Source organism: Tachypleus tridentatus, chromosome 8 (genome assembly GCF_004210375.1).
Source record: "Tachypleus tridentatus isolate NWPU-2018 chromosome 8, ASM421037v1, whole genome shotgun sequence".
Taxonomy (NCBI): Eukaryota; Metazoa; Arthropoda; class Merostomata; order Xiphosura; family Limulidae; genus Tachypleus; species Tachypleus tridentatus.
Genome location: NC_134832.1, coordinates 31,210,940 through 31,224,849, shown reverse-complemented (window position 1 = coordinate 31,224,849; position 13,910 = coordinate 31,210,940). Strand labels below are relative to the sequence as shown.

At 35.4% G+C, this 13,910-nt stretch overlaps 1 protein-coding gene across 4 annotated transcripts in view; it reads right to left on the bottom strand.

Moving 5' to 3' along the window:
* Positions 1-13,910, bottom strand: part of LOC143222095 (tensin-3-like) — a 314,899-nt gene that overhangs the window by 260,274 nt on the left and 40,715 nt on the right. The window lies entirely within an intron of this gene.

Genomic DNA, 13,910 nt, shown 5'->3' with positions numbered 1-13,910 from the left:
TTCCAGCATACTAAAGAAATAAAATATAAATCGGCACCATAATAATTTAGGCTAATCTATCTGTATACTTATCAGATGTTATTTGTTCAATACTTAATTATTAAGATATTTATCTGTGGGGTGAGTAACAACAGTAGTTCGCTGTTCTAACCGTTCAGTTTGCATCACCAGTCTTCCCAAGAAAAAGAACATTCTATAATTTTGTTGGAATTCTTTGTTTCTTTTAAAGTTTCAGAATGTTCTTATAGAGCATTGCTATATTTTCTTTAGAGGGAAGGAAACTAGCCAAGAGCACCCACCGCCAACCTTTATGGTACTCTTTGTATGACCAAATAGTGTGAATTGACCATAAACCTACGAATTCACAGTCCAAGCGAGCTAGCTGCTTGATCACGTTGGACCCATGGAAATGGCCCGGCATGGCCAAGTGGTTAGGGCAGTCGACTTGTAATCCGAGGGTCGCGGGTTCGAATCCCCGTCACACCAAACATGCTCGCCCTCTTAGCCGTGGGGACGTTATAATGTTACAGTCAATCCCACTATTCGTTGGTAAAAGAGTAGCCCAAGAGTTGGCGGTGGGTGGTGATGACTAGCTTACACTCATAAAAGTGTAAGTAGCTACACTACTCGTGTAGCTTTGCGAGAAATTCAAAAACAAACAAAAAACAAACCCATAGTGATATGAAATCTTTCTATTTTAAAAACTTTTTTTAACTAAAAGGTATGTCTAAATTAATGTTTTTTATAAGAGATTTTTTTCTCAACGTGTTTCGAAGTGATGATGTGAAACTTCCCCATAATTCTTGCGTGTAATTCTACGTTTCATAAAGAAGAAATAATGTATTGGCAAAAAATATATATTTAAATATATAATAAAAATGTGACTAAAATTCTAGCAAGATCACGTGTTCTAGAAACTAGAATTTCCAGTTTGGCTTATATCTCAATATCCACAAATATAAATTCGCACGATTTCGGCCAAGGTATTTTTACATTCAAGACACAAACTGAAATTGCTCCAGGGACTACAACATCACGCTACACTACTGTGATTTCTATCACAACAGGCACTTTAGAATGAAGAAAATAAATATAAAAAATCAAAATTCCACACACTGGAAGGTGAACAGTGACTTAAGCTGTGAATGTTAATACACCAAATAAATTTGTATAATAGCGTACTCTCCCAACCAAAATCGTATCGCTACATTATTTATTTAACTATTCGTTGTTATATCAGCATCTTATCTTACAGTCTGGAGCTATCTCTCTATATATCACACAATCTTAAGTTATATCACTAAATAATGTTGTTATTCAATGTCTCCACATTGTTTCACAACACAGCTATTTATATCTTATATTTTCTGAAAACCCGCAGTCGCATCACTACATATCTCAGAAACCGTAGGTGTGTCATCATATTATCCCACAATCCCGTTATATCATAACAATATGTCACAATCCTGTTGTATCATAATGTTATATCATAATCCAGTTACATCATAACGTTATATCACAATCTAGTTATATTATAACGTTATATCACAATCCTCACTGCACTATCTCACAATCCTTTGTTTTAACACTACTTGTATCTGATGATGATATAAACATGTCCAAACTATTCACATTTGTGACAAATTTTCTTTCATTACCAAATCAAGCTGTTTATCAAATTTTATTTTTTAAAAAGTAGGTTCCTTGACATCGATAACGGATCTAGGATTTTGAAAAGGGGGGGGGGTTACAATCGTCTGGCTGGCTGCCAATAATTTCAGCATACATTATTTATATTGATACAGCCAGATGATACATCAAACTTAGTATAATATTATAAATTACTGACCTGTAGCTAGGAGAGACAAGAAATAAAATATTTTATTACACTATTTGTTGTTAAAAGGGACGTACTTTGGAGCGTAAGAACGCAAAATTATTAAAGAAAAAACATGTGGTGCACTCCAGCATCAACCTGAATCGGCTAGTGTTTGTCATCAACTACTATTACGCTATCTCACAATCTACAGTTATATTGCTGTGTTATCTCACAACCAAGAATTATATCACTACAAGCCCCAGTTGCACAGCGAACTTACAACGCTAGAATCGGGGTATTGATACCTGTGGTGGGCAGAGCACAGATAGCCAACTGTGTAGTTTTGTGCTTAATTTCCAACAAACAAACAAATATCACTACATTTTATGAAATTCTAGGTAACAACCTTGCATTATCTCACGATCAGGAGTTCTTAAAAAAATTTAACTTTTTCCATAAGTATTTATTTCATAAATAACGACATCACGTTCCTCGAGGCTACTTTTAGTTTGTCTGATATAATTTGGTCCTGTTAGATCCAAAGATGTGAAGGAGTTTGCAGACAGGAAAACGAATTCACAAACATATAACATGTATTAATGCAATATTTAGAAATAGATTGGTTTGGTTTGAATTTCGCGCAAAGCTACGGGAGGGCTGTCTGCGCTAGCCGTCCCTAGTTTAGCAATGTAACTTTAGAGGAAAGGCAGCTAGTCATTACCACCCACTGTCAACTCTGAGGCTACTCTTTTACCAACGAACAGTATTTTGTTGTTGTTGTTATTTTTAAGTTTAGAGATCAAAACTGACGAATAAACTGTAAATCTTGATCATTGTAGGAACACCGACAAAGATAAATTACATGAGGAGCGCTAAGTTAAACTAACAGGTCTTCAAGTGGGAGCCCAGTTGATAACACTGTCACCTAGAGGTCATGACACCAAACAAGACGTCGACCTGTATTATCTTTAATGGCTATGGGGGGTAAAGGAATTATGGGACTTGCTGACTCCTATGTTAACTAATTTTAACGTGAATGATATCAAACCTAGCCCGTGAACTCTGGAGTTTCCCATGATGCTTTGCAATAAAGGTGAGGAGGTCACATTTCCACTGATGTAAAATTCATAGTTTTTCTCTATCAGAGCGTTCAGGGGATTGGCCCATTCAATCAAACCTACAGAGATGTAGTAAGTGTACAAAGAATTATCATGTCACGTGCGAGAAGCTGTCAGAGTGGGTAGCTCGAAGTTACATGAATATAAAAGTCTTGCTTGCAAAGCGGCAGAACTTTGAACTACTGTATCTTTTTTTCGTTTTGTTTACGTAAACATAAAAAAATAAAAATGGGCAAACGTTTTTATTTATCTTTGAACACTATTGAAACAGTCAGAAACGATTCGTTTTCAAAATAACGATAAAAAATAAGTATAAACGGGATTTAAATATCAAAAACTAAAAGTAAATAGAGATTAGTAATAAATATCTTTTAACAATGTTCCTTAACTATGTGCATATTTATGGCAAACTCTGGCAAGGTTCTTGCTCAAACACCAGCACTAACTCGCAACCGTATTGTTGACTTTAAAAAATGTTAACACTAAAATTTTGCAACAGTGATTTATTCCACTTTATGCTAATACTAAAATTTTCCGACTGTCTTATCGTGCAGAATACCTTACTAAATATTTGCTGTATTATTTTAGTTACTATGCAACAAATGAAGAAAACACAGAACAGTTTATTTCATACTGAAGAAGATACTTTCAACCAAAGAGAATGATATATACTTTAACGTTTTCTGTTGTTTTTCTTACTAAAACATGCATTAGTTAGTACCGCGTCTTAGGTCTTCAGTTACTGAATATTTTTTCAAGACGTTTTAAGTCTTAGATAACATTTTTTTACTTTACAGTTTTGTATTTTGTTTTGTTTCAAAGCTCTGCACAAACCTAGAAGCGGGTATGTGTCTGTTGAAGCTTTAATTTAGAACTACTAACAACGCTTAGATCACTCTTGTTTGGTCAAGTAGCAGGAATTGACTGCCACTCTTATAGCCCACCCATAATCCCAAACAGTAATTGTTTTTTGTTTTTTTCAGCAACGGGTCGCTAATCACGAATCACGTGCTTCCTTCTGAGTCCAGACACGCTACACGTTAAGTCACATTCATACTATTAGTTCATTTCATCCTTTATTTTTAGATCTCATGTTGAAAAACAAATTAATATTTCTGTTGGCCCGGCATGGCCAGGTGGTTAAGGCACTCGACTCGTAATCTGAGGGTCGTGGGTTCGAATCCCCGTCACACAAAACGTGTTCGTCCTTTCAGCCATAGGGGCGTTATAATGTGACGGTCAATCCCACTATTCGTTGGTAAAATAGTAGCCCAAGAATTGACGGTGGGTGCCTTCCTTCTAGTCTTACACTGCTAAATTAGGGACGGCTAGCGCACATAGCCCTCGTGTAGCTTCGTGTGAAACTCAAACCAAACGCATCAGAAAAAGGCAGAAGACTCTTAAGTCTCAAGCATACGCCGTCTATGTTTAATGTTATTTATAGAGACGTTTTTAACAGTTAAATATGTGGGATCGACTTCAAATCGAGTAATTCTTAAAAATTAGCCTCAAAAGAATTTCGAAAACAGTACAGAGATGGAAATATTATTCCTTGTCTGAGCAACTATTAAGTAGTTCACTTGAACGATAACATTAAACATCACAGTCATTACGGAAAACAAAGAAAATCGACATAAATATAATCGTACTGTTTTTTGTTTGTCCATGTTAGTATTTCGCTGCGTGTGGATAGATCCTCATTATAATTGGTATGGAGGCTCATTAGGCCCACGCGGCGTGACGCATTACTTTTCAGTTTTGTATATTGCAGCTTTTTTTATTTTTTGATTACAATTACTTTGCTTCTTATAGATGGACCTTCATAAAATTGAGTATGGAAGTTCATTGGGTCCAAGGGGAGATTCATACAAATTTTCAGTTTTCCTTATTGGTGTTTTGGTGTTTTCGGGTTCTTTTTACCATGACTTCGCTCCCTGTTAATGGACCTTCACCAAATTTGGCGTGAATGTTTGTGAGGTTCATACGGAAATACGTGTAAGCTTGTGGTTTTATTTCTTGTGTGTTACAGATTTTATAAATTTTATAAAGGCATTTTTGCCTTTTATGCACCACATATAAAGGAAGCAACTTTTCATGCCCTAAGATAACCTTTTATTAATCACGAATTTACATGACTTCGGTCCAGGGGACGGGTAATTCAGCAAGTTACTTAAATAACTAAAAAAAGAAAAAAAGATTCACTTCATATACACACTGACGTTAATATTTCATACTATTATTTAACAACGAGGATATGACCTCAAGAAGAAATACAAGTAATTATAATACTTGCGTGCACGTAAAACAAGAATAGTTCAGAAGACAATCGCGTGCGTTATGGGCAAGAGAAGTTGCGTTGTAACAATCAGATAAAAACAAAGAATAAAATCAATTACCACACAAAATTCGTTCAAGGGTATTCAATTATATTCAAACAATGAATTGTTTTCCGATCACGACGTGTTCTTCGCCAGGATGTCACGTGCATTAACTATTTCTTTTTTCACAATTGTTGACACGGTCAATTAGAAAGAATTAAAACGTACACATGCTTTTATTATGTCGTAGAGAAATATTGTACTATTGAGATGCGGTGTGATTATTACACCGCATGGCCATGTGGTTGAGGCACTAGACTCGTAATCCCAGGGTCGAGGGTTCGAATCCCCGTCACACCAAATATGCTCGCCATTTCAGCCACAAGGAAGTTGTAAAGTGATTGTTAATCCCATTATTAAAAGAATAGTCCAAGAGTTGGCGGTAAGTGATGATGACTAGCTGTCTTTCCTCTAGTCTTACACTGCTAAATTAGAGAAGGCTAGCGCAGATAGCCCTCGAGTAGCTTTGCGCGAAAATTCAAAACAAACACACTACACAACTTTTATCCATTAAAAAAACACTTCCTGTACATATTTGTAAATGCTTCTTATTTTCCCAGGGTTCGCATATTTACTATTTTTTTTTAAATAATTCCTTTTTTAATGAGTTGAACAACCAACCACGATGGTTTTGAAAAGTCCGTGTTAGAAAGATGATTAGATCTGCAGACGTTAACTAATGGCATGAGCTGTCTGTCTAGTTGATTAGAGAAAATACATTTCTTTTTAACCCCTAAAAATAAAGAAGTTCTTTCTTTAGATATTTATGTTGTTACTTCATCGCTTTAGTTCACAAGTTTTTTGTGTTTTTTTTTTTTTTATAATATGCGCAAGATAAATAAAGACGTAAAGGTTCGAGGAATATTAAATTTTCTGGATAGACGAAAAAGGTTACAAATTTTGTATTCATTTGCGATGAGTAGAATAAATTCAGGACGCTGTAACTCACCAGGCACGTTTTATTTTATACGATATTCCACAGTTCTTTTAATGAAATATGAAAGTTTTGGTTACTGGAGCAATAGCTCGCCATCTTTCATGCAAGATAGTTTCAAAACTTAATACCAATAACAGAAATAAACGAAGTTACAAAAACAAAACATGATAACTTATGTAGATTACTAAACAGTTTCCTCGCATAATTTGAACGTCTATATATATTTATGAGATGATTAAGCTGTGGGCAATAAATGTCTCTCTCTCTCTCTGTTTGGTTTCCCTGTAGCACAAGGGTGTGTCTGCAGATTTACAACCCTGAAATCGGGTTTCGATAGCCATGATGGGCAGAGTATAGATATCCCATTGTGCAGCTCTATACTTAACTTCAAACAAACTCTCTGTATGAATGTGTAGAATGAGAAAGTCCGCACTTGTCTTCATGAGATCAGTTAAAACTTCACTATTCCATACATTCTCCCTAAATCTATAAAACATCATTGTAACATTTCTATATAACATTCGTCAACAAAGCCTATATTGACTTACACGAGCAGTGTCACTCCGCTGGATCAGTAGTAAAGTTTGACTGGTTATAACGTTAAAAATCGGGGTTCGATACTAATAGGAGGACTCAGATGGTCAGTTGTATAGCTTCGTACTTAAAAAGAAATAAACATAATACAACTGGGTTCACATGAAAGCTTCAAGTGTGGTGTTTCTTGTTTTTCTATTTTATTGCGAACTTTAATACGTATTTCACAGGAACTTATTATAACTTGGATTTAATCTGTCCTCAGCCATACATTCTACAGTATCAAGAAGGCACTTTCACATTATAGCAAGTACTCCTCGGAGAATCTTTGAAATCAGACTTTAACTTTACTAAACGATAAACGTGTACAGAATACACTTTAATATTTTTTCCCTCCAGTAGCTGAGCGGGAGATCTGTAGGTTAATGACGCTACAAAGCGGACTTTGATACCGGTGGTGGGCAGAAGGCAGACAGCCTTTTATGTAACTTTGCGCTTAACAACAACCAATTCAAACACCAAGCTATATATTTTTTCCAAAATATGAGAGCTATCTGCTCTAGCCATACCTAATTTAGAACAAGAGGGAAACTAGTTATCATTACCCAACGCCAACATTTGGAATACTTTTTTACCAACGAAAGGTGAGACTTACCGGCATATTATAACGCCTTCTCGGCTGAACATGTTTGGTGTGACAAGATTCGAGCCAGCGACTGTCAGATTGCGAGTCGAGCTTCCTAATCACCTGACCAGAAGAAAAAAAGAGAAAAGAGTAAAGAAAGGGAGAGAGAGCAAGAAGATATTTTGTCTAGAACTTGTTGTACTGATACACACATTACATATTTATATATATGTGTGTTTGTTTTTTTGGTTTTTTGAATTTCGCACAAAGCTACTCGAGGGCTATCTGTGCTAGCCGTCCCTAATTTAGTAGTGTAAGACTAGAGGGAAGGCAGCTAGTCATCACCACCCACAGCCAACTCTTGGGCTACTCTTTCATCAACGAATAGTGGGTTTAACCGTAACATTATAACGCCCCCACGGCTGAAAGGGCGAGCATGTTTGGCGCGACGGGGATGCGAACCCGCGACCCTCAGATTACAAGTCGCACGCCTTAACACGCTAGGACAATATATATGTGTGTATTATATATTATTTCATTTTGTACATACACATTGTTTTTTAAGTACTATCTTTTACTGTGTTACTTTATTGTAGTTAAAATATTTCTGTTATGGGGATTCCTCATCAAGATTGTAAATAAATTAAAATTCATGTTTCTGCAAAGTGACCGTTGACTTTAATTCTCAAAACGTTTTATTTTCGCCAACTATTTGAGTTTCAAAAAAAAAGGAATTTAAACAACAACAGGGGAATCGTTATAACTCATTTAATAAAAAATATATATTACACGACAGTATATAAAACTAACACAGAAATTAAACTTATAAAAATGTTGGTTTTAATAACGGACTTTACGTAATTCAGCTGCGCAGATTTCAAAAATAATCATTTTTTTCTATCGATTAGATTGTTTGTTTGTTTTTTTTTCAAATGGGAAAAATACATCTTATTTAGATCAAATTATTATTTCGTTTACCATAACGAACAGTTTGTATTATTATTTTTGGATTCTAGAACGATTGATAAGCTTCTGACGTCGCGATTGGTCTAAATAAATCTACAGCCAGTGACTGTCAACATTTTAAGCATAATAAAATGAGGCCGGATTTCAATGAAAAATGACTCACTTGTGTATATCTAACGTTTTATGGAAATCTGCACCTGATAGAGAAAAATTGATACTAATTTGGGATTTAGCGTGCAAGGATTACAGTGGAACGTGTAAAATGTTCAAGACAATAAAACTGTTGTTATCAGAGTTTATAAAGTTCTCTGTGTTTGCATGTAGCAAGAGATGTAGTTCGGTAGATATTTCATTCCACGTGCTGAGGTTTGGGCTACCGAATTATTACCACATTTGATTTCCTTCCGTTGCTGATATGAATCATGGACACTTGTTTTTTTTAATATTCTATCGCGGTTTTTGAAGAAAGGAAATATAGAGTCTTGTCTGACGTGAATTTGTCAGATTCTCAGTTTTTGTTATTGTTGTGTTTTTTAAATATGTTACTTTCCAAGCTAGATGTTGATACAAAAATCCGGGATTCGATTTCTCGCATTGGCAAAAATGCAGGCATCGTATTATGTAGTTATGCGCTAAAACAAACAAACAAACATAAATGTGTATATATATATATATATATACACACAAGCAGAAAAAAATTAAAGAGATTAAATGTATTTTGATATTCACTTCTCATACTTTTGCCAAAATACGTAAATATGATATAATCATACTTTGGGCAGCTTAATGGATATATTTCCACCCGCAAACAAATACTTATCAGGTGCTAGGTGTAAAATCTTAAAGTATATCATCTCCCTCGCCCGGCATGGCCAGGTGGATAATGCACTCGACTCGTAATCTGAAGGTTGCGGGTTCGAATTCTCGTAACACCAAATGTGCTTGCCCTTTCAGCCGTGGGAGTGTTATTATGTTACGGTCAATTCCACTATTCGTTGGTAAAAGAGTAGCCAAGCATTGGAGGCGGGTGGTGATGACTAGCTGTCTTCCCTCTAGTCTTAAACTGCTAAATTAGGAATAGCTAGCGCAGATAGCCGTCGTGTAGCTTTGCGCGAAATTAAAAAAAACAAACAAACAAAAAATATCATTTCCCACAGAGTGTCAAACAACTCGAGGGACTGCCTTTAAAATCTGGAGCAAAAGGCTATTAATCCGTTACGCATTTTCAAATGAAGTGCTTTTTAATTCTCTGGGTTAGCCTGCTCTGTTTCTTTGAAAATTGGTCAAGAGTACAGAAATGTTTGTAAAATGTCGCAGTTATCATATAGACTAATGTTAAGGACAATAAAATGTTGATTAAGTTAACACATGAAGCGCTATAACACATCCGCAGTGATTATGTTCATTCATGCCAGTCACAATGAAACTAACTTAATGTTTTAGTGACTATATTTTATCATGTGGAACTCAGTGAAACATTATTTACGTGTGCTATTCGTTATGACGCACGTGAAGCCACAACTTCGAGACTTATTTTCTGTCTTTCCTCACAAAAGTAGCCCCCCCCCAGTGGCAAAACGGCATGTTTGTGGACTTATACTGTTAGTAGTCGGGTTTCGATACCCATGGTGTACACATAGCCCATCGTTTAGTTTATACTTAACTTTGAACAAACAAATCTACCAGAGTACGTTTTTAAATAAATAACTCTTGTACCGTAACATCTTTCGGTGATTCTAAAACGCGAGAATATTCTGGTTTTTTGTTTTATTTTCTCTTAAGAATGGTGTAATCATTACTGATGATAAAAGTATAATTGTTGATAAGGTGTTGACTCTTTATAACTTTTATTCTTCATGTCTAAAAGATAACAACCAATTCAGAACACCATCATGATTCCACAAGTAAACAACATTATCCGCAAAAGATTGGTTGTATTTGTCCAATGTTTATTTTATAAAATCTTAACTTTTCTTTTTATTTTCTCGTATTCTATTGCGCTTTAGTTACGTAAAGAACATGACAGGAAGCAACTTACTTACATACCTTTCTGAAGAAAGTGGAAAAAAATGACTTTTTTTTTTCCTCTTCTAATTCAATGTTACTTTCTTTACTACACCATTCAAAAGATAATCTTTGCTGATTATTCTAGAATGTCGTAATATGAGAGTTGCGGGTACAAATCCCCGTCACATCAAACAGGCTCGCCCTTTAAGCCGTGGGGGTTTATAATGAGACGGTCAATCCCACTAGTCTTACATTGCTAAATTAGGGACGGCTAGCGCAGATAGTTCTCGTGTAGCTTTGTGCGAAATTCAAAAACAAACAATCTTCTAGAACGTAATTACCTGTAGGTTAAAAATATATGAAGCGCCATTAAAATATCTGATCAGATATTTTGTGTGCGAAGCACAGCTGTAACCTTTCATTCTTATAAATTAAGATGAACACGCGTCGATAATTAGTGAGGAAAAAACACATTGTTGAAGCTGGTTCAAAACCTGTAGCGATACAGTTTGAGATCACGGTTCATCACAAGAAGACGTTTAAGTTACAACACAAATAGGAAATAGCAGAAAAGAAATCTTTTATTCTTATGGTCGGACTAACCAACACAAGTGTATATGTAGTTATAAAGCTGCTGAACTAACTCGTTCGAGAATCAAGGTATTTAAGAAGGACACTACGAGTTTATTCCACAGTTGACGCACTCAGAGGAAGGAGTTACAATTCTCGCAAGGTTCTTGTTATTGAAACATTCTTTATTACTATGTTCATAAATTCGATATCGTGACTGAAACATAATCTATAACTACATCATTAGGTTCACAAACAACGTGAATGCACACTAGACAAAATAAAGAAGCGAGCCTACTAGAAGACTTCTAAATAGACATATTTATGATAGTACAAACTACTTGTCAGATCGAAACAAGTCTTCAAAAAAAAGTGCGGAACCCTAGCGGGAGTTTTCGCTGTAGAATACTTTTTTTGAAGCATAACTTTATTACGAGCAATGAAACTTCGTACGCGTGTATTTTAGTTTGATATATAAATATACATTAATTTACTATTCTTTGTGAATTATTGATATCTGTAGAGCTTAAACAGTGATTTGCAATAATTTGTTGGGTATTTCTAATTAATGATTATTTTTAGAGACGTAAGTAAAGACTTGGTTCTATATCAAATAAACAAATATTTTATATAACGCATAAACTATATAATGTCACAAAAGACACCAATATAGACATATTTTAAGATAATGTTTGTTTGTTTTAAACTTTGGCCCAAGCTACACGAGGGCTATCTACGCTAGCCGCCCCTAATTTAGCAGTGAAAGACTAAAGAAAAGGCAGCTAGTCGTCACCACCCATGGCCAATTCTTGGGGTATTTTTTTTATCAACAAATAGTTGAATTGACTGATACATTATAATATCCCCACGGCTGAAAGGGCCAGCAGGTTTGATATGACGGAGATTAGAGCCTGGGACTCTCAGATTGCTAGTCAAGTACTACTAACCACTCGGCCGTGCCGTGCACCTAAATATGATTCGTTTTAAGTGCAAAGCTGTACAAGGAGACTAGTGGCTATGAACTCACTAAAGCATAGCGGTATGTCTACAGACTTCAACGCTAAAATATGGTTTTCGATACCCATGAAGAGCAGAGCGCATTGTGTTGCTTTGTGCTTCACTTCAAACAAACCCCCTAAAGGAAATGAGCTCCGAATTTTAGCATTACAAGCCTTCAAGAGCCACTGGAAAACATTTCCTACAAGATGATTAAAAAATAGCACAAAGACACCTGATTAATTTTAACTGTTGTTTGAGACACGGAACTTCGCGATTTTCTGCAAAAGTGTAGTAAATTAGTTTCTTGTAAACGAATGCAACCAGAAGCATAATCTAGTTTTTAGTTATCGTGATAAAACGGGACCTATAAAACAAATAATAAATACTAAACATTTCTTTTCTTTAGCTTTCTGACGGCACCGCTTAGCTGTAACATATTATTTATAGTGTTCTTTATCTAGTGTCAACCCGACAAATAAAGAGCAAACTCTCAGCTGGATGATGGTTAACAGTACAGAACATGTATATTGTAATCCATGGGCAGCTAATGTATTAAACATCTCAGTTAAACGAAGCTAACGCGTGGTCTAGTTGTTACCGTACTCGTTGCCACAAAAGCACGCTCCGCACTTCGATCAGTTTGTTTGTTTTAGAGCAAAGCCGTATTGGACTATTTACTGTGGCCACCGCATGGAGTCGAACTCTGTATTTTAACATTATAACTCCGTAAGCTTTTCGACGTAGCGCTGGGGGGATTATTCGGTTACACAAGCTTGTTCGTCCCTGTTTCTTGTTAATCAGAAATGTAGAATAGGTATTAATACCTGATTTTTAGAGTTATAAACCACAGACTTACCATAGTCAGACAAGAGTAGTCCAGTAGTTAACATTGAGGGCTGTTGACTAGTTAGTTATTTTATTTGTGTTTTATCAGTTTGAAGTTAAGAGACTATTATGCGTTAAGCCTTGTAAGAAACAATGCTTTCAGAAATCGTTCAATTACTAATTTTAGTCCTGGTAGAAGTTTCATTCTGATACTGGCATTTCTCATGTTATTTCATTAAGTTCGTTTATCATACACGACGTAGTTTCACAGAATGCCCTATGATTCTGTCGTATAACATTTAAAGCGTAGATTAGTTTTACTTTCCTTAATTCATGAGAAAACTTCTTAAGAAGGTGCCCGTTTTTTCACAAGTAGTGTTATTATTAACTATCAATGATGAACAGTTTCCACACCAAATAAGGATAACACATTAATGTACTGTGTAACTGTTATTAGCCACAAACAATACGAAACTATATTCTATGCTGCTATAAAAAAGTTATGAAAAAAACAAGGTGGACCATTAACACCAACTGTTCAACAAAACTGTAGTTCGGAATGTATCTCAGAAGATGATCTAGGAAGGTCTAAACGTTATTCTCTCCTTATAAATAAAACTGTTAATACCCATACCAGCCATTCTGAAATACATTTTTATTTCAAGTGGGTTTCTCGTTATCAAGAATGCAGTTCGGAATATTTCCTCTTCTCTATCACCGTGGAATAGAATAAAGTCACCATCGATCATTTTTCAACACTTATTTTAATTACGAAACAAACTAATGTTTCTCCTACCTTCTGAAATGTCTTGTTAAAATATATTTATGGTTGTCATGATTTGTAACCCATACGGTAAAGAAGTCGAATTATTAATTAGTAACGTTTCTTTCAATTAGCTACTAATTATTTACCAACGCCGAAATTGTTCTTTTCACGACTTCCCCGAAGGCTACAACACGGTAGCAACCAAAATTTATGATGAAAATTAGTTATTAATTAGCGTTTGGTTATAAAAAAAGTTAACTAATACTGAATAATTAGGGTTAAGTTATCGAATAGCTAATGCACTATAACGACCAGGCATGGCCAAGTGACAAAGGCACGCGACTCGTAATCCGAGGGTCACTGGTT